The 27564-nt window shown below is 49.2% G+C and overlaps 1 protein-coding gene across 12 annotated transcripts in view; it reads left to right on the top strand.

Annotated features, from left to right (window-relative positions):
* Positions 1-27564, top strand: part of CHD9 (chromodomain helicase DNA binding protein 9) — a 143932-nt gene that overhangs the window by 24690 nt on the left and 91678 nt on the right. For 9 of the 12 annotated variants that reach the window (XM_045582875.1, XM_045582874.1, XM_045582870.1 and 6 more), the window contains exon 1: positions 25611-25745. The exons of 1 other annotated variant lie outside the window; for it this stretch is intronic. The gene's annotated coding sequence lies outside the window, so the exon portion shown is untranslated. Of the gene's footprint in view, positions 1-20622; positions 20742-22016; positions 22417-25610; positions 25746-27564 lie in introns of those variants that run through there. 2 more of the 12 variants (XM_036440425.2, XM_045582867.1) reach the window with 2 other exon arrangements.

The following is a 27564-nucleotide window of genomic DNA, read 5'->3' as shown; positions in this document are numbered from 1 at the left end:
ATTCACTCAAGAAATGATTTTTAAAAAAAATATATTTTATTGAGTTTTTTTACAGAGAGGGATAGAGAGTTAGAAACATCGATGAGAGAGAATCATTGACCAGCTGCCTCTTGCATACCCCCCTACCGGGGATGTGCCCGCAACCAAGGTAAATGCCCTTGTGCCCTTGACTGGAATCGAACCCGGGACCTTTCAGTCCGCAGACCGATGCTCTATCCACTGAGCCAAACCGGTTTTGGCAAGAAATGATTTTACTGAGCACCTACTATGTGCCAGGCCCTGGCCTTGACCGTGGGAGTGCTACAGCAGGGAAGGCGTCGCACAGTTCCTGCCCTCGGAGGGCTTATATTCCTTTTTGATAAATATGTTTTGATTGATTACAGACAGGAAGGGAGACGGAGAAAGAGGGAGAAACATCAGCGAGAAGAGAGAGAACCATGGACCAGCTGCCTCCTGCACACCCCTCACTGGGGATCGAGCCCGCAACCTGGGCCTGGGCCCTGACCGGGAATCGAACCGTGACCTCCTGGTTCCTAGGTTGATGCTCAGCCTCTGGAGCTATGACAGCAGGAGCTGCACCTTCCTGTTGGAGAAGCAGCTGGGTCCCTGTTGTGTCACGTGGTGCCCTCGGATGCTTGTATAAGGCAAAGGCGAAAGGATCGTCCCAGCTGTGTGGACCGGTGGCTGAGGACTAGAGGACTGAGCTACAAACTGTCCAGCTACGACCCCATCTGGGGTCTGTCTGACTCCGGTTTCTGGAGGCACCAGTGACCGTCCTGGCATGGGGGTGAGATGAGGGCCCTGCCAGCAGCTCCCAGAATCCCAAAACCTCGACCCCACTGGCAGGAGCACAGAGGGGTGGGACCGCCCTTCCGGTGCCTCTGAGAGGCCCAGTTCCTTCTGTCCATCATGTCAGTCCCTGAACGGGGCCTGACCAAGCGTTCCTCTGCCTGCTGCCAGCTTCAGGGGCTCCAGGCTGTGGCCCGTGGCCCGTGGCCACCACCTCAGAAAGCTCAGCTGTCCGAGGGCACACCCCCGCCCCCATTTCCCCCCGCCCAGAGCAGGAGGGAGGAGCGCTAGGACTACGGGCTCAGTGACCAAACGTCTCCGGGTGGCGCCCAGATCTCCCAGCTGGACCGGGATTGCCTGCACACACCCAGGTCACCCGGTCCGGGCCAGGCGGGTGGGCGGGGTGACCCTGTCTGACAGCACCACACACACAGCTGGCAGTCTGTCCTGGGGAGGTGGCAGCGGCAGGCCTGGCGAAGACCCCCGGGAGAGGGCACAGAGGGACCACGATCTGAACAGGGCATGACCCCCACCCCTCAGGGGCACTCACCGCCGCCCTCTGATCCTCAGTTCTGGGCCTACAAGATAGCAGGTGAGCCGAAACCGGTGTGGCTCAGTGGATAGAGCATCAGCCTGCGGACTGAAAGGTCCCGGGTTCGATTCCGGTCAAGGGCATGTACCTTGGTTGCGGGCATATCCCCGGTAGGGGGTGTACAAGAGGCAGCTGGTCGATGATTCTGTCTCATTGATGTTTCTAACTCTCTATCCCTCTCCATTCCTCTCTGTAAAATAAATAAATAAATAAATAAATAAATAAAAAAGATAGCCGGTGACCGATGAAGGGGGCTCCACTTGCAAGGTCAACTCTGCCCAGTCCTCATGGGGACACACACACACACACACACACACTCACACACACACACACACTCACACACACACTCACACACACACACTCACACCCACACACACACTCACACACACACACACACACACTCACACACCGCTTCTGTGTCTGCTCCCCGCCCTCCCCCTGGACAGGCCCACGCCCTTCCGAGGTGTGTTTCCCACCAGGCCCACGGGGAGAGCTTTGTTTTCCTTCCTTTCACATCCAAGGACACAGAGTGATTCACCGTCTTTGATTCATGGCATTCTTTCCTCCGCAGCTGGACCTCGCTCAGTGGGCATCTGGCTGCCTTCTTGTTGTCACCACTCAGTTCTTCCCACGTGGTTCTGCCTTTCCCATCCACTGGCATCCCTTACTGCCATGGTCGGCAAACCGCGGCTCAAGAGCCACATGTGTGTGGCTCTTCACAAAATGCCACAGCCTGGGGGAGTCCATGTTGAAGAAGTGGTGTTAGAAGTTTACATTTAAAAAATGTGGTTCTCCAAAGAAATTTCAATTGTGCTGCTGATATTTAGCTCTGTTGACTAATGAGTTTGCTGACCACTGCCTTACTCCATCTTTATTATTATTATTATTATTATTATTATTATTGACGAGAGAGAGAGAGAGAGAGAAAGAGAGAGAGAGAGAAAGAGAGAGAGAGAGAGAAAGAGAGAGAGAGAGAGAGAGAGAGAGAGAGAGAGAGAGAGAGAGAGATGGAAATATCAATGATGAGAGAGAATCATAGATTGGCTACCTCCTCCCACTAGGGATCAAGCCCACAACCCGGGCATGTGCCCTTGACCAGAATTGAACCTGGGACCCTCCAGTCCGCAGACCCGGTGCTCTGTCCACTGAGCCAAACCAGCCAGGGCGTCCCTCACTCCATCATGAATCTCCAGTTTCCCATGACTTTGCTTTTCTAAAGAATAGAATAAAATAAAATTGCATTTAATGTGTTTTTCTGAAAGGCATGGTGTTTCCATTGGTTGTTTTTACATTACTTAAGAGAATGTTCTACTTCTGGAATATCCCTTTTTCTCAGGCTATTGTATGGGTGACGGTCATCCATTCCGTAGCAGAGCGCTCTGGCCCATTTGTTCTCACCGGGATGTTGTGGTTCTCTCTAGCATGTTCCACAGTGTTTGTTTGTTCTCCCAGCAATGAACATTGGCGTCGTGATCAGCTTTCCGCCATTTGGAGGCGCTGCGCTGAGCATTCTCGCACGGGTCTCCAGAAGAACAATGCACATATGTAGGAATTTATCATCCCGACACCAACAAACATATTCAGGTCCTCTTGTTCCACACTCTCTCCAACGCCTGGCCTTCTCAGTGTTCTTAACTTTTTCCCAACTGTGAGGTTACTAAATAGTGCCTCATCGTCTCATTGTGGTCTGTTCCTTTTTTAAAAAATTTATTTGAGAGAGAGAGAGATGGATTTGTTGTTCCACCTATTTATGGATTCATTGGTTGGTTCTGGTATCTGACTGGGGATCGAACCTGCAATCTTGGCCTAGGGGAATGACCCTCTAACCAACTGAGCTACCCAGCCAGCGCGGGTCTCTTCCTTTTTATTGGCTATCCAAGTAGGTTGGACATGGTCATTGGGGCCATGGGGATCCCCTGCAAGGGGCCCTGAGGATGTCACGAAGCACACGATTGCAAAGCCTCTCTCCTAAGTGGGACCATGTCATGGTCGTGTTCCACTCTGGGTCCCCAGGACCCAATACAGTGTCCGATACCTCCTCACTGTCATCATCCCATCATCATAACAACAGTCACAACAGGTGACATGGATTGAGCGCTTACTAAGTGCCTGGTCCTACACTAACTACCATCTTTACTTTTATTAGCGCGCTTAGTCATTCCAGAAACCCTACAAGGAAGCTCTCTGTGATCCCCATAGAAAAGATGGGGAGCCCTGGCTGGTGTGGTTCAGTTGGTTGCGGGGTGCCCCATGTACGGAAGGTTTGCTGAATCTGTTTCCGGACAAAATAACAACAAAAAATGATGGGGACTGAATTATAGTGTCTTTCCAGGAATCACACACGTGGTAAACGAGGCAGCCAGGGTCTGATCCCTGGCACCTGACACCCAAGCTCTTACGTACCTTTTCTAGGTGCCTTTAGCTGCCCACCATTGGGGGATAAGGTCAAATGTCTCAGCACGTTCACTTTTCATCATCGATCAAATATGTTTAAAATACACCTACAGCCCAAACCGGTTTGGCTCAGCGGTAGAGCGTCGGTCTGCGGACTGAAAGGTCCCAGGTTCGGTTCTGGTCAAGGGCATGTACATTGGTTGCAGGCACATCCCCGGTAGGGGGTGTGCAGGAGGCAGTTTGTCGATGTTTCTCTCTCATCGATGTTTCTGGCTTTCTATCTCTCTCCCTTCCTCTCTGTAAAATATCAATAAAATATATTTAAAAAAAAAAAAAAAAGAAAGAAAGAAAGAAAGAAAGAAAATAAAATGCACCTACATTTTGGTGGTCGACAAAGCTGAGAGGGTTTTTACAATTTTACTCTAGTCAAATGTGACTCATCCTATCGAAGAAAAGGGTGATATGCAAATTAACCGTCACTCCGTCACAAATATGGTGGTGCCCATAGCCACAAGATGGCGATGTTCTATCCCCTCGGCTTCGTCAGGGTCCCCCAGTCCTGGGAGGGCTGCCACTGAGAGCAAGCAGCTGTGATCGGCCTGTCGGAATGCCGGCTTCATTGCCACTGCGATTGAGACCTCTGGGGAACAGAGAGGCTGGCCCACAGCCTCCATGGCCCAGTGCAGGCCCAGCAGGAGACAGCAGGCCCACCTCCCACCAAAGCGGCGTAGGTCTCTCCACCTCCCGTGGAAGCAGCGTGGCTCCCAGTGGCACTGCCCGCTACGGTTCCCGCCGGCTCCCGCATGGCCTGCTGCACGTGACATCGCGCGATGGGCTACTAGTTCCGTTTACGATTGCCTATAACGTGTTGGTCATCATTATACAGACTCTTCTGAGCTCTCTGTGTGGGAGAAATCTTACCTACACATGATGCATTCCTTCTTTACCAACAGTTCCCTGCACCCGGCTCCGTTCTGCTCTCTGATCACGTTATTTCTAACATGCCGTGTCCTTTACTTATCATGGTGTCTGTGAGTGCCTCAGAAGGCAGGAATAGTTGTCTGCTTGGTTCTGTCTGTGTCTTCAGTGGGTTTAGCACGTTTGTACTCCTAGTGCCTAAAACTGGCTGACACAGAGAAGCAGCTTAACAAGTGTTTGTTGAGTGAATGGAATTAATGTATGCTTTCAGGAAAGAAGGAAGGAAGGAAGGAAGGAGGGAGGGAGGGAGGGAGGGAGGGAGGGAAGGAAGGAAGGAAGGAAGGAAGGAAGGAAGGAAGGAAGGAAGGAAGGAAATGAACCACTAAATATAAAATTGAACAGTTAATGAAGACTGGACTGTATGATTTTATTTTTGTGGTTTTATTTTTAATTTTGAAGCCAACTGTATATTGTTTTTCAAGTGTCAGGTTTCAGTCCTTTCTGCGGGGCGTGAGGTTGTGTGCCTGTGTGCTGTGCCCACAGTGTGAAACCGTCCCAAAGATCCAAAGCAATGCTTTGTTGTCTTTATCAGTGTCAACAACGAGAAGCCTGCCCTGATAAGATGGGCGATGAGGCAGGAGGCATTTCACAACAAAACAGAACAAACACTCGTGGCAGCTGCGTTCACAGAGCAGTTTTTCTAGGGTCTGCATCGGTGTCTGAGGCCAACATCCCCCATCACCTCTGCAAAGCACCTGACGTATGTAACGGGCCTGAATCCCTGGCTGTCATTATTATTATTATTATTATTATTATTATTATTAATTATGGATTCCGGAGAAAAAGGGAGAGGGTGAGAGAGATAGGAATATCCATGATGAGAGAGCATCGGGGATCAGCTGCCTCCTGCACGCCTCCTCCCTCCCGCTCTGGGGATCGAGCCTGCAACCCGGGCCTGGGTGTCCCGACCTGGAATCTAACCGTGACCTCCTGGTTCCTAGGTCCACGCTCAACCTCCGAGCCACGTGGCCGGGCCCTGGCTGTCCTTCTTGTTTGCAAACCGGGGTGCCTAGGTAGAGGCAGGAATCGGGAGCCATGCCTCCAGTCAGTGCCTGTCTGGCTCGGCGCTCAGAGCCAGGCCAAATGAGTAATTATAGCTTCGCAATGCGGCGTGCGGGGCAGGAGCTGAGTTAATAAAGGCCGCCTGCTGTCTGTCTCCAGCCTGGCTCTGACTCATGGAACCGGCAGGGAGTCCCAGCAAGCGCTGCCCGTAGAGGCTGGTGAGTGGCAGCGGGGAGGCGGGGGGGCCAGGCCCGGAGGAGGTTTCGGGGGAAACTCCCCGCTTGGCCTGGAGGACCCTGCAGCTGGAGCCAGAGGAAGTGAGGCTCAGCCCAGCAGCTGCTGTTCTAGCAGCCTCCGCCGCACCCCGAGAGAAGGCCCCGCCCGCGGAGACATAGGATAAAGTGGGTTAGTCACTCTCGGCTTCGACCTTCACTGGGGGGCGGGGGGGGCCTGGATTGTCTTGACTATTGGGAACGGCTGTGTTTGTGGCTTCAGTTTCTTTTGGGGGATGGGCACGGGGAGGGGGGCCTGGGCGGATGGGCGATGAGCGATCTGTTCATTGGATTTCCCCCTGTGGCCCTGGAGGCAACTAATGAGGTCTCTGCGGCCTCAGAGACAGGGTGACCTGGGCGTGGCCTCAGCCGCCCTGGGGTGCCTGTGTGTTCCACCTGAGAGAGGTCACCCCAGGTCACTGTCTCCTTCCTTCCGCCTCCAGCAGCTCCTTCCCTTGACAGTCAGCCAGACGAGACTGCTTGACCTCCTCCTCCCACTCCTCCTCCTCCTCCCCCTTCTCCTCCTCTTCCCCCTCCTCCTCCTCCTCCTCCTCCTCCTCCTCCTCCTCCCCTCCCCTCCTCCTCCTCCTCCCCCTCCTCCTCCTCCTCCCCTCCTCCTCCTCCTCCTCCTCCTCCTCCTCCTCCTCCTCCTCGGGGCGCTGTGGGCCTGGAGATTCCGGCTCCCACCCCTTCCCTTCCCGCTGACTCACCAGCCTCCCGGTCAGGTGATCCTCCCCTGGGCCCGCCGAGAGCACCTTGACCTACATTCCGACTCTCCATTACCGCCCGGCCGCCTGGCCCCGGAGCCGGGGCCGCCAGGCCAGGCCTGCGGGCACGGTGCCCAGGGGGCGCTGCCCGCCGGCCGCCCCGGGCCGCGGACCTGGCACCCCGGGGGGCGGAGGGGGCGCGCCCTTTCCGAGAACCGCCCCAGACAGGCCTGGCCTGGAGAGCGGGAGGCTGGAGGCTGTGCGGGGCGGGCCGAGGGTTGAGTCAGCCGGGCAGGCTGACAGCCACCGGGAGCCACGCGCTGCCCCGGCCCCCGCCCCCAGCGCCCGGCCCGCGGCTCCGTGCCAGGCCCTGGCGGAGCGGGGCAGGCTGCCAGGGACAGCGGTGAAGGGCAGATGCAGCCCTGGCTCCTGGCGGGGGGAGGCGGCTGCCCAGGGGCAGAGGAGGGGCGAGAAACGGCCATGCACATCCTGGCCCAGAGCTAGGTGCACCCAGCCCCTGCCCCGCCCCAAGAAGCAGGTTTCCGTCCCCCAGGTGGCCCCAGCATGTGTGCCTCTGGGGGTTCTTGGTGCAGCCCGTGTCCTCTGGACGTGCTCTGGGAAAGAGACTTTTAAAAGCGAGGCTCTGCTGGGGATCCGAGGCTCAGCCTCATGCCTGGGCTCCCGGCCTGGAAGCCGCGGTGCTCCCTGAGGAGCATGTTCCCCTGCGGAACCCAGGGCCCCGCCTTCCAGGCCTCGGTTTACCTCGGTTTACCCGTTAGCAGCTCAGAGTCCTCCCTGAGCCACTAGGAGCCTCGGGCCCCAGTCTGTCTCGGGGGATTTCCATAAAGCCACCCTGCATCCCATGGCCTGAGCGTTCCACCCGGCGATGCCTGTGAAAGTGTTATGTTCAGCCCGGCGGGCCTGGGCCAGTGGTTGAGTGTTGACCTATGCACCAGGAGGTCCCAGTTCCATCCCTGTGGAGGGCCGGATGCCCAGGCAGGGGCATGTAGGAGGCAGCCGATCAGTGATTCTCTCTCATCATGGATGGTGTTTGTTTGTTTGTTTGTTTGTTTGTTTTTCTCGCTCTCTCCTCATCCTTTCTGAAATCAAGAAAAAAAATATTTTTTTAAAAAATGAAAGTATTATCTTCTTTCTATATCATTAGGCACGATGCTAAGATATCCTTTCCTGTATATTATGAAGTCCCACTTCCTTCCCATCTGAGAAGATTGTTTTATTTGTTTTTTTTTTTAAATATATTGTATTTTATATTTTACAGAGAGGAAGGGAGAAGGATAGAGAGTTAGAAACATTGATGAGAGAGAAACATCGACCAGCTGCCTCCTGCACACCTCCTACTGGGGATGTGCCTGCAACCAACGTACATGCCCTTGTCCGGAATCGAACCTGGGACCTTTCAGTCCACAGGCCGACGCTCTATCCACTGAGCCAAACCGGTTAGGGCACGATGGTTTTATTTGTTGAAGGTCACACACATAGAGGACCTGCCTCTGGGGGTGTGTATGCACGCACACCCCTCACCCAGGAGGGCAGGTGAGGCCAGCATTGATGATGCTGCTGCCTAGAGGAGGCTGCTCAGGCTTAAAAAAAAAAAAAAAAAAAAAGATGAAGGTCATTTGCTGAGCGCTGAGGGAGAGTCGGGACTGAAACACAGGCTGGCTTCCTCTCTCACATACGCTTCCATCCCTGCTGAACCACCTCGCTGACCTCTGACTGCTGCCGGGCCCACGCAGAAGAGATACTTGGTTAGGAGGCCCCCCGGGGACGCCCCTCTTCCCAGGGGTTGGCCAACAGGATGTTTCCAAAATCTGGACCACACCCGCATGTAAGTCCTTCCCTCCATGGTTGGCGTTTTACCGGCTTAGTCTCCGGAGCCCAGAGGAAGCAGTTACGTATGGCACTTTCTTTCCTCCCCGGGTATTTGAGGAGCACAAGGGGGAGTTGGCCACTTTGCGTTGGAGAAGGCTGAGCCTGCTCTGACGGCGCATGCGGAAACGGCATTGCCGCCCTAGCTGGTCTGGCTCAGTGGATAGAGTGTCAGCCTGCTGATGGAAGGGTCCCAGGTCCCATTCCGGTCAAGGGCATGTACCTTGATTGCAGGCACATCCCCAGTAGGAGGTGTGCAGGAGGCAGCTGATCGATGTTTCTCTCTCATTGATGTTTCTAACTCTATTCTTCTCCCTTCCTCTCTGTAAAAAAAAAAAAAAAAAAAGAAAGAAAAGAAAAAAAAGTTAATTAAATATATTTTTTTAAATAAAAATATTAATTTTATTTATTTGAATAAGAATTACAGTTGTTTAATTCAAAATTCCAAAGGATGCTGGGACCGGTTTGGCTCAGTGGATAGAGGGTCAGCCTGCGAACTGAAAGGTCCCAGGTTCGATTCCGGTCAAGGGCATGTACCTTGGCTGCGGGCACTTCCCCAGTAGGGGGGTGTGCAAGAGGCAGCTGATCGATGATTCCCTCTCATTGATGTTTCTAACTCTCTATCCCTCTCTCTTCCTCTCTGTAAAAAATCAATAAAATATATTTTTTTAAAATGAAGTCAAAATTCCAAAGGATATACAGTGAGGCGTCCCGCCCAAACCTCATTTTCCATTATCAAGTGCCCCCTTTAAAAAAATAAAAAATAAATAAAAAAATAAAAAAATAAAAAAAGAAGGAGCCAGTGATTCAGTTCCATATGCTGCCTGTCAGGGATATGTCACATATGTACAAGAAAAGGGAGTGTGTGTGTGTGCTTGTTTTGCTTCATTCTCTATTATTTCCCACCTTGGTTTTCTCACATGACGTCATTGTAATTTAGATCTTTAAAAACGACGTTATTGTGTTTCATTGGATGTGTGTTCCATAATTTGATTAGCCAGGCCTCCAAGACAGTCACCTCCGTTGCTGCCAAACTTTTGTGGTGACTGACGGGACTCTAGTGACTGACCGTGTTATGTGTGTGATGCGATAGGGGCGCTGGCCGCTGTTAATAGAGACCAGAGTTGACATGCTGTTGTCCAGCTGCTAAGAATGGGTCATTCCTTGGCTCGGTGACACAGTCCGTTGTTCTGGGGGCTGGTAATCTCAGGTTCCATGTTCTGGGTCTTACAGTTTTCACTGGTGATATTTCTGGTCTCGACGGTGATGAGCTCGTTCCTGAATCGGCTATTTTCTGGTGCTGAAATGGTCTGGCTGTTTCTCGGCGTTCTCCCGTTCTCTGCTTGGCGGGCTGGCCAGTCAGTTCAGGACACAGAGCACACGGGATTGGCACCGCGAATCTGAACCCATCCGATCCGGGACCCGTTCGTCAGCGTGTGTGTTCTGACTTTGGTGCCAGGTTAGAACCCTCACCCACAAGTTCAGGCTTCAGAGTGTTTGCCTTTGGGACATAAATCAGAGTTCCCTGGGGTACTGCTTGAGGAATTCAAAGAACCATAGTAAGAAGGTGTAAATGCCACCGGCAGCAACAGCACACACACAACGGACCACTGTCAGGAAGGACAGGGCAAGGCAGAGCCAGCCACAGCCTCTGCTTCTCTTTCAAAGGTGGTCCTGTGCCAGGTGTTGGCTGGCACCCCCAGCAGAGGGAGACCTCAACTCCACACTGTCAGCTCAGAGGGAGAGCGGAAAGGTTTTTAATCTAAAGATGTGACAATCACACCACACACACACACACACACACACACACACACACACACACTCACGCTCACACACACCCCTGGTCAAAGACACAACTGCCTCACCACACACACACACACACACACACACACACACACTCTCACGCTCACACACACCCCTGGTCAAAGATACAACTGCCTCACCACACACACACACACACACACACACACACACACACACATGCTCACACACACTCCTACTCAAAGATACAACTTCCTCACCACACACACACACACACACACACACTATCACACCATACAACTTCCATATGGTGCGGTTTATACATACGGCAGCATTTGGGGGAAGAAAAAAAACACAAAAAAGACATCTTATCCAACATCCTGCTTCCCAGATGGGCTACTCCACGTCTATTCTAGATTTAAAGAGAAGGATGTGTCTCCTCCTTGAAAAGACTGGGGTGGGGGGGGGAAAAAGTAGGTTAATAATAATGCTGATAAGAATAATAAATGATGTAATGATTAATAAGTCAATAATAATACAAAAATAAACTCTTTCCCGTAGTCACAACCGTAAACCTACTTTTGCCCATCCCCTGTATCTTAGGGGATAGGATAATCATGTATGTTCATTCCAAAAGATGCATCACATAGCCGAAACCGGTGTGGCTCAGTGGATAGAGCGTCAGCCTGTGTACTGAAGGGTCCCAGGTTCGATTCCGGTCAAGAGCATATACCTTGGGTACATCCCCAGTAGGGAGTATGCAAGAGGTAGTTCCAAATCATTGCATTAGTTTATCAGCTCTAGCATTATTGCCAAGGTTTGCAGACGCTAGGAAACCTGCACCTAATCTGAATAGTAGTCTTTTCTGCCCTTGCCTACGGGTGCTTGTCTGGTTAGAATGGCAGCTGGTTCCAACCTCAGACATAAATCAAATCAACAAGTAGCCAGCACATATCATGGGAAGATTCTGACACGTGAACCAGTTCAATAGCTGTTTTCGGGGGGGGGGGGGGGGGGGAGTGTTCTTTCTTTGTTTTGGTGAATAGATATGTTCTTTTTGTGATATCACAGTGCTTGTAAACAGTACACGGCAGTCACATTTGATTTTCCTGGTTCATTTGCTTTGAGAAACTGTATTAACGTTTTGCTGTGATCTGCAACTTCCCATGCAAACAAATCTGAAAGTCGCTCAACTAGCTTTTTAAAATTAGTTATAGTTTATTGATAACCTAACATGTGCTGACTGTATGTTTTTCACATGTAAACTTCAGACGAGGAACCCCGGAAAGGAGATCCTTTTGTCTTTATTTCTCTAATAAGTAAGGAAAGGAAGGCGAGGGGAAGTTAAAGACATAGGCTTCTAACCCTGTCCCAGCCTTTTCCCTCCCAGGCCCCCCTCCAAGCTTGCTTCCAGCCTTGAGACGTTAGGAGGCCTCAGTTCTCCTTTTCGTAGTTGTCCCATCAGCCACTGCAAAACCGCTTTCAGCCGGAAGCTTCCCAGGCCCTCTTCCCTATCAACAACCTCGAATAGAAGCTCATTAACTCCGTAGTCATTCAAGTGTATGGTCCTCATCTGGACTGATAAAGGGTCTCTGAGTTTTAGCAGTGCCTGTCATGGGCCTGGACATCCCCGGTGGGAAATGAGAGAACATTAGGTCTGGGGAGGAGACAGACTTTGGGGAATGAATAAGTGGGCTTTTCCAGGTTATTTCTGCAAAGGAAATGGCTTTACCTGTTTGCCGAGCCTCGCCATCCGGGCTGAGCAAAGGTGCTTGGTTACGTATCCCAGGTGATTCTAATATGCAGTCAGGTTTGAGAACCTGTGAGAGAGGCTTCCAGTGTCTTGTACAAAACCCGACGGGGTAGCCCCAGATGGCGGCAGTTCTTTCTGCCAGAGTATAGCCGGTGTGGTGGGTGAACAGTGCTGTCAGGGTAAGGTACACCATTATTATTATTTTTTAAATATATTTTTATTGATTTTTTTACAGAGAGGAAGAGAGGGATAGAGAGTTAGAAACATCGATGAGAGAGAATCATCGATCAGCTGCCTTCTGCACACCCCCTACTGGGGACGTGCCCACAACCAAGGTGCATGCCTTTGACCAGAATCAAACCTGGGACCCTTCAGTCCGAAGGCCGACGCTCTATTCACTGAGCCACACCGGTTTCGGCGGTACACCCTTATTGAGCACCTGTGTGCTAGGGGCTGGGGGTACTCCCAGCATCAAGACTGAGCCTGTCCATGCCTCCAGATGTTTCCTTCCCAGCGGGGGGAAACCAGTACTATCACACAAACAGGGCCGTGATGCGTGTGAAGAAGGAAAGAAACGGTAATTATGGGTCAAGGAAGGTCTCTCTGAGCAGCCGTTTCTTCAAGATCCGCAGAAGCCAGCGACCAGGCGGAGGGCACGGAAGGTGCACAGGTCTGCAGGCCAGACGGCGGGGTGTCTGAGGAACAGAACGCCCTGCAGTCCTTGTGTTTATCTAGAAAAGGAAGGGGCAGAGAGTGAGCGAGCGAGAGCCTGGCACAAATGGCTCAGTGTGGTCTTGCCAAAGGGAAGATAGAGACGCAGTCACCGTGTGCAGGACAGAGAGGGCCCACAAGATTAGCCAAAATTGCCAACCCTGAGGAAAGGTGAATCGGGGGTTGGGGGTAGGGGACCAATTACATATTTGATAGGCAGATGATTTGGCCTAATTTTTTTAGAAATATATATATGTTATTGATTTTTTTTTTTGTTTTTTTTTTTTTTTACAGAGAGGAAGGGAAAGAGATAGTTAGATACATCGATCAGCTGCCTCCTGCACACCCCCCACTGGGGATGTGCCCGCAACCAAGGCACATGCTCTTGACTGGAATCGAACCTGGGACCTCCTATCCACTGAGTCAAACCGGTTTCGGCTGGCCTAATTCTTGAGTCTTTTATCTTGTTACCAACCATCACTTGAACACAGCCTATGGGTGCGGCAGAGCTGGCCTCACGGTGGATGGCACTCAGGTCTCTGACATGCTGTTTTTGAGGCCCCTACCAGGCTGAACTTTCTGGAAAGTGGATGCTCATCCAATACCCACGGTGTCGGGGAAATCAGATCTGTGCCAGTGGGGAACTGAAATGTCTCTATGGTTTTCTTGTTTTCAGAAACACAGACCCAGCTCCTTCCCTTCCTTGTTTTCACAAAAGGCTTCTACGTAAATTGTGCAAAGTCGCTGGCAGCTTGTCATCGGACGGTAACCAGAGAAGCAAAGCTCCGCTGACTTCTTTGCAGAAAAACTTCCTTAGGTCCCTCTGCTCTGAAATTTTTGAAAATGTGTTTTCCAATCCTCTGGCCTGGAACTAATTTCCCCGGTTTGGCACGTGGTTACCCGTCCTCTACAGAACAAACCAGGGGGTTCCTGCAGAGAAAAAAACTCTAATTAATATGCTTTCTCAACCCAAATGTCCAAGCACTCCAGTAATCCCCAAATGCCTTTATTTTATTTATTTATGTTTAAAGTCTTCTACCACAATTATGGCTAGTCTTTTGTTGTTGTTGTCGTTAATCCTCACCCCGGGATATTTTTTCCATTGATTTTTAGAGAGAGTGGAAGGGAGGGGGGAAGGGAGAGAGAGAGAGAGAAAGAAAGAGAGAGGGGGGGGGGAGAGATGTGAGAGAGACACACATTGGTCAATTCGATCAGGTACCTCCCACACTCGCCTCTCCCCAGGCTAGGATTGAACCTGCCACTTTTCGGTGTGCTGGCCAATGCTTTAACCACTGGGCAACACCAGCCGCGGCAATTCCCAAATGCTTTTAAATAAGAGGTAATATCTGTAATAAAAGTGTAATATGCTAATTAGACCAGACATCCTTCTGGACAACCTTCTGGACGAAGCCACGGCTGTGGGGGCCGAGGCAGCTGTGGTGGGGGTGGGGGCCAAGCCCCTTGCGTGAATTTCCTGCCTTAGGCCTCTAGGGCCCTAATAAAATTGGAGTGCTTTCAAAGATGATCTTCAGCCCACTGGGGTGGCTCAGTGGTTGAGCATCCACCCATGAACCAGGAGGTCATGGTGTGATTCCCAGTCGGGGCACATACACGAGTTTCAGGCTCAATCCCCAGTATGGGGCATTCAGGAGGCAGCTGTTCATTGATTCTCTCCCATTATTGATGTCTCTGTTTCTCTTTCCCTTCCTATCTCTGAAATAAATAAAGACATTGAAAAAAATAAAATATGATCTCCATAAGAAAGATAGTTCTTCTTAAGCAGTCCATATCAGGCAAGAAAAAAACTCGCCCAGTTATTATACTGTATATACTAGAGGCCTGGTGCACAAAATTTGTGCACAGGGAGGGACATGGGGGCCCCTCAGTCCGGCCTGCACCCTCTCCAATCCAGGACATCCCTCTCGAAATCCGGGACCACAGGCTCCTAAACACTTGCCTGCTTGCCTAATTACCCCTAACCACCTCTGCCTATTGGCCTGATGCCTCTAACTGCTCTCCTGCCAGCCGAATTGCCCCCTAACTACCCTCCCTTGCTGGCCTGATCGCCCCCTAACTGCTCCCCACTCCAGCCTGATCCTTAACCTCCTCTGCCTTGGCCTCTGCCACCATGGCTTTGTCCGGAAGATGTTCGGTCTAATTAGCATATTACCCTTTTATTAGTATAGACTAGTTGCTAAAGGATTTGTTTTATTCCTAACAATAATACTATATGAGTTTTATAAGGTCTTCCCGGGACATAAGTAGGAGTGGACTCATGGAAAGATGGTGACCAAATTATAGTCATGCCCATAACTAATGAGGAAAAAACAAGTCGAGAAACGTTCAGAGGAAACCTGGTGCAATTTTCTCCGTTTTGAAGCTTAAACAAGACAAGATGGATTTAAATTGCAGCAGGATGGGCTTCTTCTTGAAATAAGAGGCCCATGTTGCCTAGAAAACAAACCAGTTGATTAGAAAATACACGTCTATAGTTTCCATCAGTTCCTAGGCTATATAGTATGTTTTTTAAAATTTATTTATTTAATCCTCCCTCCCGAGGATATGTTTATTGATGAGAGAGAGAGAGAGAGAGAGAGAGAGAGAGAGAGAGAGAGAGAGAGAGAGAGAGAGAGAGAGAGAGAAACATCAATCACTCACCCAGACTAGGGATCAAACCTGTAACCTAGGTATGTGCCCTGACTGGGAATTGAACCTGAAACCTTTTGGTGTACAGAATGATGCTCAGCCGGCTGGTGCAGTATAGATGGGTTTTTTAAAGCACAATTACAAAACCTGCAAAATAAGATTACCTTTTTAAAGCTTTTTTTTTAATTGATTTCAGAGAGGAAGGGAGAGGGAGGGAGAGAGAGAGAGAGAGAGAGAGAGAGAGAGAGAGAGAGAGAGAGAGAGAGAAATATCAACAATGAGATAGAATCATTGATCAGCTTCCTCCCAACTGAGGATCAAGCCAGGAACCCAGGCCTGTGCCCTTGACCCGAATTGAACCTGGGACCCTTCAGTCCGCAGGCCAGCACTCTATCTACTGAGCCAAACCAGCCAGGGCCAAATTAAGGTTATGAATCAAAGTGAATTAAAGTAATTAATTAGTGGGTACGTACTTCACAGAATAATTTGCATGAGGCCAAAGGACCCTGTGTATCTCGTCCCTTGCTGTGTTCCCAGAACCTCCCGCTTCCCCTGATGCCTCGCAGACCCCCTTTCAATAGGCGTGAATGGACGCACTCTGTAAGCACCAGCTGCCTTTCATACACGTGATCCCTCCAGACCGGATTTCGATGGGGCTTGTCCCAGGAGTGCTTGTGGGGGGCCGAGAGCAGCAGGGGAGGCACAGGGATGTCTGTCTTATCGCGGTGAACAGCAAAACCTCTTTTTCTCCCCAAGACCTTTTAAGATTAGGGCACCCAACTGTTTACAAACGCAGACCCGTGGGAGATCTGAACTGTCAAGGGGGATCGTGCTTTGAAGCGCATTCCTGACTAAAAGCAGGGGATGCGACCAGATAGCACTCCCAGGCGCTGAGGCCGGTCCCTGATTACACAGGCCTCAGAGGAAGAGTCGGAGCAGGGGCCGCCTAGCTGGGCACATCCTCCGGGGGCCGTTATCAGCAGCCTCTAGGTTTGAAACGGTGCTCGGACGTGCTTTTAATTGATCTTGGAGGTGCTTTAAGATGAAAGCGTCCCAGCTCTCTTTACTGTGTGCTTGCTCAGGAGCCTGAACAGAAAGGCTAAAGAGCTCTCTAGCGGAACCCTTCACGCCTGCTCTAAAAAGGACCCACGTGCTCCCCGGAATTCCCAGGCCCTTATCAATGACAGGATTGGCCAATACTGCCTGTCGTGCTGTGGGTGTCTTTCTTTGCCCTCTTTGTTGTTGTGGTTCATCTTCCCCCGAGGATATTTTCCTGTTGATTTTTAAAGAGAATGGAAGGGAGGAGGGGGGATGGAGAGAAACATCGACGGGAGAGAAGTGCATCAATTGGTTGTCTCCTGCATGTGCCCTGACCAGGGCCGGGGTTGGAGCCTGCAACCTGCTTGTCCAGAATCGAACCTGGGACCTTTCAGTCCATGGGTCAACACTTTATCCACTGAAGTAAACCAAACCCTCCAGGGTCTTTGCACTTTTATAATAGTGTCTTTTTTTTTTTTAATATATTTTATTGACTTCTTATAGAGAGGAATTGAGAGGGATAGAGAGCTAGAAACATTGATGAGAGAGAAACATCAACCAGCTGCTTCCTGCACACCTCCTAACTGGGGATGTGCCCGCAACCAAGGTACATGCCCTTGACCGGAATTGAACCTGGGACCCTTCAGTCCGCAGGCCGACACTCCATCCACTGAGCCAAACCAGTCTCGGCTATCATGGTGTCTTTTGAAGCACAAAAGGTTTTCTGTTTGATGTTCAACGGATCTGGGTTTTTTTGTTTGTTTGTTTTGTTTTTATTGCTTGAGTAAAAGATTTAATATTAACAAAGTCCATTTTATTCACATTTTCTTACACGGTGTCACCCATCAGAAATCGTTGCCTACCCCAAGATCCTGAAGATTTACTCCTATGCTGGTTTTTCTTAGCGTTTTGTTGTACTTTTACCCGTTACACTTAGGTGTCTGATCCCTTTTGACGTATGGTGTATGTTGTGTGGTAGAAATCCAACTTCATTCTCTAGCATTTGTATGTCCCATTGTCTTTCTTGATGTAAATGTCTTGGCACACTTGTTGAAAGTCAGTTGGCCATCCATTAAAGGTTTATTTCTGGGCTCTCAATGCTATTCCGGCGATCTGTCTGTCTAACCTTATGCCAGTACCACTTCTTGTTACTGTGCTGTTGTAGTGAGTTTTGAAGTCAAGCAGTGTGAGTCTTCCAATGTTCTCCTTTTTTTAAAAAAATATTTTTATTGATTTTTTTTTTTTTACAGAGAGGAAGGGAGAGGGATAGAGAGCTAGAAACATCGATGAGAGAGAAACATCGATCAGCTGCCTCCTGCACCCCCCTACTCCCCCTCCCACTGAGGATGTGCCTGCAACTAAGGTACATGCCCTTGACCAGAATCAAACCTGGGACTCTTCAGTCCGCAGGCTGATGCTCTATCCACTGAGCCAAATCGGTTTCGGCCAATGTTCTCCTTTTTTAAGGTTATTTTGATCATTATGTGGGCATCATTTCTGCAGGTCTCACTGAGGGTCTAATCCTTTGTTTTATAGTTTTAGGATCTTGATTATACCAATTCCCACCCCCTCCCCCAAAATAAACAAGTAACAATATTCCTCACACTGGCAAAAACGCTATTCCTTTTTCTGGTGACCTCCATCAAAATGCCTATACAGGGAGTTTCCTTTACCAGGTGCCAGATTGATTACTGACAGGTTCCTTGGTAAACCTGCAATTGGAAACTCAGGCTGAAGGGAAGATTTTGGTTTAACGGTGAAGAAGGACAGGCGTTAGGTCCCATCAGTTCTGAGTCTGAGTCCCCGTCTCTGCCCCCGGATGGTTGTGAAACCAGGGCACAATGTGGGACAACTCTTAAAATGGAAAAAACAAAACACATCCCTTTCTCAGGCTTCCTGGGGACCTGGAGACATGGCCGCCCTGGCCGTGGACCTTGCATTGCCTGATGGGAAATTAGGTCAGTGGTGCTAGATTTTGACATTGATTCTTATCAGTTTAGATGTCAAATCCTAATAAATTCTGGAATTTAGAGCCATCCTACGCAATAGCTTCTCAAGAGAGTGCATATCCAGACGTTTCAGTTACCAACAGTACCACGAAGGTATAAGAAATAAGTGAAAACCAGTCACTGAGTAGTCAAAATAGATATCCCAAAAACACAAATACTTAATCCACGGAATAGAGTCTAATCTAATAAAAGTTTATCTGTATCTAAGTTCATAGCAGAATGGAAATATATATATATATATATATATATATATATATATATATATATATATATATATGTTAGTAGAAAAATGGAGACGTGTCAGCCCAGCAGTGATAAGACACACACACACACACACCAGTTGTAAGTTTAAAAGGATGAAAATACAGCATTCTAGAGGCCATTTACAGGACAGCTCCTTCTCTTGGGGGTAAGGTAAATGAGAAGTCGCTGGTCTTCAATTTGACTCAACAGGTCCATTTGCAAAGGAAAGCGGGATTTAACTAAGCAGTGCCAGGAGCTGTTCCTGTGCATTCTTGTCCTAGTATGCGGTTGTTACTAAGTCTCCTTGAGGGGAAATCAGAGCTGTCATTGTGACTTCTCTCTCTGGCCGGGTTTCTTCCCTTTATCTCTGTGAAATAACAGTTGTGTCATCTACTCTGGAGGGCTTTCATGGGGAATAGGAAGAATGAAAAGACTTGGCCACTAACAGTGTAGATAGCAGCCATTCCATTCGGTCCGGCATAAACCAGCAGTGAACCTGCTGTAGGCTCTTAGTGGAAACTCAAAGAGATTTCTGTTAACTGTAGGGCGGTGTTTTAATATCGCCCAGGCTGGATTTGAACTGGTAAACAGTTGCAAACAAAACTTCAGGAAGGCTGATGGAAGTCCTAAACCTTCTATTATTTTTTTTTTCCTCTCTCTCTCTTGCTAATATGGATTTTCAAGTTGTAATTAGGCACTAAAACCAGCTCAGGGACTGAAAGACAGACCCAAAGCATGTCAGGGCTGGAAGGCTTTTTAGAAAAAATTGTCCTGCCTCTTCATTTCACAGAAAGGGAAAACCCGAGGCCCTGGGACACGTTGTGATTGGATGTAGGTCACTCAGCTGATGAGTGACACAGGGAGAAGGCACTCGGGTGTCCCCACGCCTACATCGGAAAGTGACTTTGCAGCGCGCCCCCTACGCCTAGACCAGTGTCTTCCTTTCCTCCTTTTTTTTTTTTTTTTTTTTTTTTTCCTTTCCCCCTTTTCGCTGGTTCTTTCTCTGCCTCTGAAGCAGTGCAATGTAGAACGCGGTCCGGAAGGTCGAGAAAACCAGGTTTGAGCTCCGGCTCTGCAGCCCTGGAGCTGCACGCACGCTGCCTCCAGGTGGGGACTCGGGGCTGGGTCTCCCCGCAGCCTGGCGCCTGCAGCAGCCTGTGCACGGACGGCAGGTGCTGTGCACGTGGGCTGCACGGTCCTCCCCCCATTTCCCTGCCCAGGCGTGTCCCCGGGGTGCCCGGGGCGCAGGGACAACGCGGGGGACCGGATCCAGGGAGGCTCCGGGCGCCCGCGTGGCCGGCAGGGGCGATGCGCAGGGTGAGTGACCTCGGCGCTGACCCCGCCGCTCGGGCCGGGGCGTGCCCGCCGGGCCTGACGTGGCGGCGAGGCCGCGGGCGAGGGGAGAGGCCGCGGCGAGGGCGCGGCCTGACGTGGCGGCCCCGGCGGGGGCGGCGAGGGGGAGCCCGGGCCGCTGCACTGCCCCGCGCTCCGGCCAGAGGGCGCCCGGCCCCCACGCTTCCCCGCCCCGAGGCCGCCGGGGGGCTCCGGGAGTAACCGCTCCGGCGATTGGGTCGGCGGCGCAGCGGGGCCATGTTGGAGCCGGGCGGCGACGCCGCCTCCCGCCGCCCTCCGCCCCGGGCCAGGCCGCGCCGGGCCCGGACGGGAGGAAGGGGGGGGTCCTCCCCGCCGGGGCTCCCGACGCGCGACTGGAGCGCCGGCCGCCGCCGCCGCGGTCACGGCCGCCCCTCCAGCGCCGGCCAATCAGCGGCGCGGGCACAAATATGCAAATGCGGCCCGGCGCTGCCGGAGCGCCGCTCGCAGGGGCTGGTGGGGTCGCGCCGGGGGAGCGCGCCGGGCCAATCAGGAGGGCGCGTGGCGGCGCGGGGGAGGCGGCGCCCGCCCCCTCCTCCCCGCGCTCCTCCCGGCCCCGCGCTGACAGGGGGGCCTGGCCGCGCCGCCGCCGGTAAGTGCCGCCGCCGCCGCTGCCGCCGCTGCCGCCGCCGCCCCGGGCGAGGCGCGGGCGGGAGCCGGGGGCCCCGCGGGGCCGCGGCCGCCGCTCAACTGGTGGGGGGAGGCGGGGCGGGCCGTGTCAGCCGGTGGTCGCCGGGGGCCGCCCCCGCCCGGCCAGCCGCGCGTGTCAGTCTCGGTGGAGGCGGGGGGCGGCGGGGGCGCCTCCGTCATGGCGAAGCCGGGGCGCCGGCGGGGAGGACGTGCCCGCCGCCGCCGCCGCCCGGCCGGGGTCGGAGGGCGGTGCGGGTCGGGGCTGAGGGGCCGGCGCCCGGGAGGCCGGGGCGGGGGCGCTGCCCGCACGTGCGGCCCAGCCCGCCCGCGCCCGCCCCGCGCCTGTCATGGCTGCGGCTGCCGCCCCCGCCGCCCGCCGCCCGCAGCCCCCGCCCGGGTCCGACCCGGCCGCTCGCCGCCGCGCCTGTTGCGTGGGGAGGAGGCGAGGGCCGGTGGGCAGGGCTCCCCTCCCCGCCCTCCCCGCCCCGCGTGCGGTCGGGGCCTCCCCCTCCCCGGGCCCGCGCCCCTCCCGAGGCAGCGCCGGGCTTCCCTCCATCCGCAGCCTCCGCCCTCCCCGCTCCCGCCTCCGTGACTCATGACAGGGCGGCCCCGGGGTCCCCGAGCCCCGGCGCCCCCCGCGCGGGCCCGGCCCGGCCTCCGGGGGGGGGGGCGCCCTCGCCGCCCTCCTCCCCGCGGTGCTCCCTGCCGCGCTCCCTGCGGTGCTCCCTGCGGTCCGCCGCCCCGGGGAGGCTCCGGGCGGGGACGGCTGCGTGGCCCCCGCTCGCCGCCTCGCGGACATCCCTCCCTCCCGCAGCCACGCGCGACCCGGAAAGCCGGGGTGTCTCACGTCGCAGCCGCCAGCTTGGGGGTGTCTGTTCCCTTTTTTGGGGGGAGAAGGGGGTTGTTTTGCCCCCCCCCCCTTTTTTTTTCTTTTAGAAGAAAATAAAACTTTTCAGAACAAAGTATCCAAGAACTTAAAAAATTCTGTTGTTGTTGTTGTTGATATTAAACAGTTACACAGTTGCTTTCTGGGAAGGCTGGGATTTGACGCTAATGGGACTGGTATTCTCCCCTCGTAGGAAATAAAAGTTTATCTCCTTTCATAAACATCACGATCACACTTGTAGTTTTTCCCTGAGTTTTTGCATGCTGCTCTTCCACCCTTTTCTCCGATTTCAGAATGGCCAAAGCAGCTGCGATCGGGGACGGGAAAAGAGGGTTTGTCTTGTGGAATGTTACTCGGCGCTGCGGCGTAGTTGTTGGAGTACTTTCCAAAAGAACCACTAGTCCTACAAGCACATGAATGTATAGAAGGTGAACTTGAGGAGGATTCCACATTGCAGAGGGAGGCCTGTGTGTGTGTGTGTGTGTAACACAGAAGGCTGAACATACTGTTTCTTTCATGTTGGCTTTGCAGAACTTGAATTTAAATGTGGCTTTTTGCTAATAGCAAGCAGGAAGAGCCTTCCATGTGATGATGGGTCATTGATAAATATTTGTTGAATGAGAAATACCTATTGCTCCAAGCAAGTTAAGCCTGTGTATCTCTCTTCCAAGACTTTTTTTGTTTTGTTTCTGCTCCTATGGCTTTGACACTTCGCATTAAATTGCTCTAGTGGACTACAAAGTATTGGTGAGTCTTAGTTCTTGGGACATTTCCTATAAATCACAGATCATTTTCCTATATATCGATAAGGAATGCTCTAGGGGGGAACGTTGCTTCCCAGACTTGATTCTGATAATTTTGTCATTCTTGAAAAGTTTTAGGAGAGTGGCTTTTGGTAGAGTTAAAAATATATATATAAACCTTTTGATTGGTTAACTAGAAAAAGGTGATGTCCTAAGGACCTTGGAAATAGCATTCAGAAAACAAAACAAAAAAAAAACACTGCTGGTAGCCAGTTGAGCCTTCTTGGCTTGGAAGGAGTGCTGATTGGAGAGGACCAGGACTTGGTCACTTGACTAGCTCTTTTGGGGAACTTCCCCCTTACCCCCTCTAGTTCTCCTGGCTGATCAAATAATTCAAACAAAATACAGCAGGTTAACGTCAGAAAATCAGATTTGAGTAAGAGCCCAAGAGAAAGTCACATCAGCATGACAATTCCCAAAGGCAGTGAGGCAAAGAAGATGGGTATGTCATTTTGGACAAAGGAGGAAGGAAGGAAGCGGCTGGGAATTTGAAAGAGGAAATGAGCAATTCACAGGTAGCCGGGATAGTGGCAAACACATTCTTTCTAGGCAACTCAAAACAATGGGACGGGGAATCCAGTGAACAGACTTTTGCATGCATCTTTCCTGTCTACTGATACTTAATTCATATGTGCCAAGGTGAATATGCTAAGGGCTTTATGTTAACGCTCCCTTCCTGGAGGTTTTTTTGTCTAACTCTTAAAAGAAAGAAAGGAGGAAGTGAAAACTTACCTGACTTGGTTGGGCTAGTTTTCAGCTCTAAATAATGCGCACACCAGGGTAGTACATCCTAGAGAGACTCCCCAACCCCCACACTGCAGTTATAGTCACCTTTCTTAACCTCTGTGAACCTTCGTTTTTCTCCAGTTTTGCAATTCTGTGATTCTAAGTATTCCATGAAATCTGCCCTGTGCAATACAAAAATTATATTTGGGTTGAAGTGTAAGAAAAGGCAGAGGTTTTGAAACAAATAGAAGTATATAATAGTTGGCTTTACCTGAAAAGAATAACCTCAAGTCAGCAGGTATAAAAGTCAAGACAGAAAACAGTATTGTCAGAGGAAAAAGCCCATGACAAGATGAGATTAATGAAATCCTAAGTATCTTTAGAAACTTTAAAATCCAAACCCCCTATCTAACTGAATTGAATGCCTTCTATAAGGCTTGACCTAGACTTTGGCACTTCACCTATGGAAACAGACAGAACTGAAGGGAGGGGATTAGTGTATACACTGAAATGGCATTACAGATTTAGAGAAATCTAGTAAAGCTTCTTTCTATTGTAAAATAAAAACTTTAGTACATGTTAGATTTTTTAAAGGGTTAGATTTGTTAATCACTGATGTAAATGTAATAGAAGAAAAAGTCAACTAAATAACTTTGACAGAGAAGAAAAGGTGAAATCCTGGAGCAGTCTGACTAAAAGAGAAATAAATATGACTGAAATTAATAGACCAACCGGGGTATTTTCTCAGGTATCAGTGTAGAGAATAGAGAATATAGGTAATTGTGGAAACTTAACAGATGGTCAGAGTGAGTATGAATTATGAAATTAAATTTATTAGGACATATTGTCATAAATGTTTGGAAAACTTTAAAAGCTAGAGATTGAAAAGCAAAGAGATTTTCGGACAATGAGGCGATAGAATGATTGTATTATAACCTTTTTTAAAAATATATATTTTATTGATTTTTCACAGAGAGGAAGAGAAAGGGACAGAGAGTTAGAAACATCATGAAAAAGAATCATTGATCAGCTGCCTCCTGCACACCCCCTACTGGGGATGTACACACAACCAAGGTACATGCCCTTGACTGGAATCGAACCTGGGATCTTTCAGTCCGCAGGCCGACGCTCTATCCACTGAGCCAAACTGGTTTCGATGTATTATAACCTTTTAAATATTTTGTAGCTGTTGTGGTCTTAACATGTTTTAACACAATACAGATTTTTTTACTTTGTAAATGCAGGTTGCCACATTCCAGATTTAGAGTTATTATCTAACACTTTGTATTTCTGTTTACTTTCTTGTTTAGACTTCACTCCTACATTTCACCTCACCTGGGAATACTCAGGTCAAATTCTACCTTATAAATAAAATCATCTCTTGTCATTGTAACCCATAAGGATTTCTCCTTTCCAGGAGATGATAGCATTATTATTTGTCTCATTTATTTGACATGTACAACTTTGTGACATTCCCTCTATTGTATTGCTGTAAAAGGCTGTAATAAAATCATTTTATCTCCCCAGTATCCATAAATCTCTTTGGATTCCAATCTTTGGCTTTTAAAGTTTGTGTTTTCTTAAAAAGCTAATCAAGTGATAAATAGGAGACTTAGAGGAGGGGAAGCTACTTTCAGCAATAATTTGTTCTCTGGACTCCAGCTCATTCACATTCATTCATTAAAAAGATTTATTAGGTGGTCCCTTTATTAATCAATTTACTATATACATAATGTAACTTTGATTGTAAGTGAATCCTACCTGTGTAGAATCTACAGTGTAATGGTGGAAATACATAATGAACAAGTAAATTAATGTCACCCTGGACAGTATGACTCAGTGGTTAGAGCGTCGTTGGCCCTGACACTGAGGGGTCATGGGTTCCATTTTGGTCGGTCAGTTGCAGGGTCCATCCCCATCCAGACACAAGCAATTGATGTGTGTCTCTCACATTGGTGTTTCTCTCTCTCCCTCTTCCCTTCCTCCCACTCTAAAAATGGAAAAATATCCTCGGGTGAGGATTTTTTTTAAAAAGTGTAAAATTACAACTTGTGTGATTCAATGACGGAAAAGGGTGCCATGAGAGAAAATGGACAGGATTTTAGATGCTGTGGGCACGAAAGGCCTCTGTCAGGTGGTGCTATTTATGTCAGGACAAAGAAGAAGAAGCCAGACAGGGAGTGTTTTCTGGGAGAGCAAAATATGTATGAAGACAAGAAATGTTTGTTACGCTGGAAAAAATGATAGAAGTTCAGGATGGCAGAAACATGATAATAGAGGAAAACCATGGGCGATGTCATGAGATAAGCAGAGAACGGACTATACGGGCCACTGCAGGACATGTTAAAGGCTTGGGTTTCACCAAGGACATTGCAAGCAAAAGAGTAATGTGCTTTAATTTGAATTTTCAAGGTCTCACTTTGAGCATGGATTGGGAAAAGCAAGAGCAAAAGCAAAGCCATTGTACTACTGCCATTGCTGAAGTAAGACACGGTGCTAGCTTGAACTAGGAGTTCATATGCAGAGATGAAGGAGAGGGTTACATGCGTAAGTATGTGTAAGTGTAATTTGACTTGTTATAGAGAACAGAGATAGGAATGGTAGGGAAATGACATTTCCCTTCATGATGGATTGCATGTTAAAGGAAAGGTGTCAAAAACTTGAGGAACTAGATAGATGGTGATAAGATATGTACTGAGATGAAGAAAAGTGAAAATAATGTCTGGCAAGAAAGGAAGTTTTGAACACCATTGCCTTATAGGCGCTTCAGAAAGTGAGGTCTGCCTTTTTTACCTGAGTGATGGGTGCCTCGGGTTAAGTTTAGCTATGTGTGTGATGCCATGCTATCACATTCATACTGTGTATGTTCTGAGAGGAAGAAGCAAGCTTCATATTTATGTTAGAAGAATTGATAATTGAAATGATGCTACCTTTTGGCAATGCATTTCAGGTTTTGAAAGTGTGTGAATATTAATATAGATTATATTAGGCAAGAAGGTTTGAGAAAAAATGAACTTGAATGTAGTATTAGATGGGTTTGTATATTATTTGGGTGATAGTGCAGAATACAAAGTCTTCATATTCTCAGGAAAGTAGCGCCTTTTCAAGTCATCAGCTTATAGACAGCCTAATATTTATCATTTTTAATGAGACTTCTGATGCTTATGAGTGAACATTATAGTTCAGTTCATTTGTAGCTATTATTTATCAATTAGCTACAACTACCGATGTTTGTTATAATTTGGCATTATTAGCTGAAGTTAACTGACTATTAAGGGTTTTTCAAAGTTATACTTAAAGTCTTTTTTTAAACCAGCATTTTAAAACATTGTTATTGTAACAAAGGGACATGGTTTGAATTCTGAAGAGAAGGAAAAAAAAATTATTTTTCTTGCCCAGTGATCAGTTTAGTTTACCTGATTAAGCAGCAGCAGTATAAAATATATTTCTATTAAAAAATCAACGGCTGAAAGATAACTGCTAACATATCTTGTTAGTTTCTTTTATAAGATGAAGTAAATAATGATTGAAATAATGATTAGGTGTTATATCTTGCATAAAATTTGTGGGTTTTTTAAATTTTTTTGCTTTATCACAGTTTGAGTAAACTAAACCCCCCCCTCCACCACCACCATGCAGTTAATGGACTAGAATTCAGTCTGTTTCTATATTTTTCAGTTATGTTATCTTTGCAGTGCTTGTTTTCTAAATTGCAATTTATATCTATTCATTAACATTTTTTCTTTTATTCCTGGAACTGAGCAGCTTTACCTAAAACAAATCTAGGAATGGAAGATTATAGATTTGGTGCAATTATTTTAGTCTGTTTTATAGATAAAGAAACATAAAGAAAAACAATTGCTGGAGGTTTCTAGTATTAGGGAATATTTTGTTTCAGAGGTTGCATAATTTAGTGAATTCACTGCATATCCAAATATAAGATTACTCTTATTACTTTTGCTTTAGTAAGTGTGTTGAAACCAGTAGTATATAGAGTTTACTTATTATTTTCAGAAACCATTCTCTATTTCTTTATCAATGTTTTTATGAGTGACATATACTCTAAATGGTGATTCATAAATATTTTCTTATTTATATGCTTCATCTTGTTCCAGTTAGGTATTTCAAAATTTAAGTTATAATGGACTTTCAGAAACATGTATAAGTCGTAAGAATATAGCTGTCTGGCATATTACAAAGTAAACATACCTTTGAAACAGCCACCCATGTCAAGGAATAGAATGTTGTTGTTATTCGCACCCCAGAAGACCCCCTCAGACCCCTTTCCAGTTAGCACACCCTTTCAGCCTTCCCAGAGGTAAGCATTATGCTAACTCCTAAAACCTTAAAGTAGTGTCCCTGTTTT

This window comes from Pipistrellus kuhlii, unplaced genomic scaffold (genome assembly GCF_014108245.1).
Source record: "Pipistrellus kuhlii isolate mPipKuh1 unplaced genomic scaffold, mPipKuh1.p scaffold_m20_p_17, whole genome shotgun sequence".
Classification (NCBI taxonomy): Eukaryota; Metazoa; Chordata; class Mammalia; order Chiroptera; family Vespertilionidae; genus Pipistrellus; species Pipistrellus kuhlii.
This window is presented reverse-complemented; position numbering and strand designations above follow the sequence as displayed.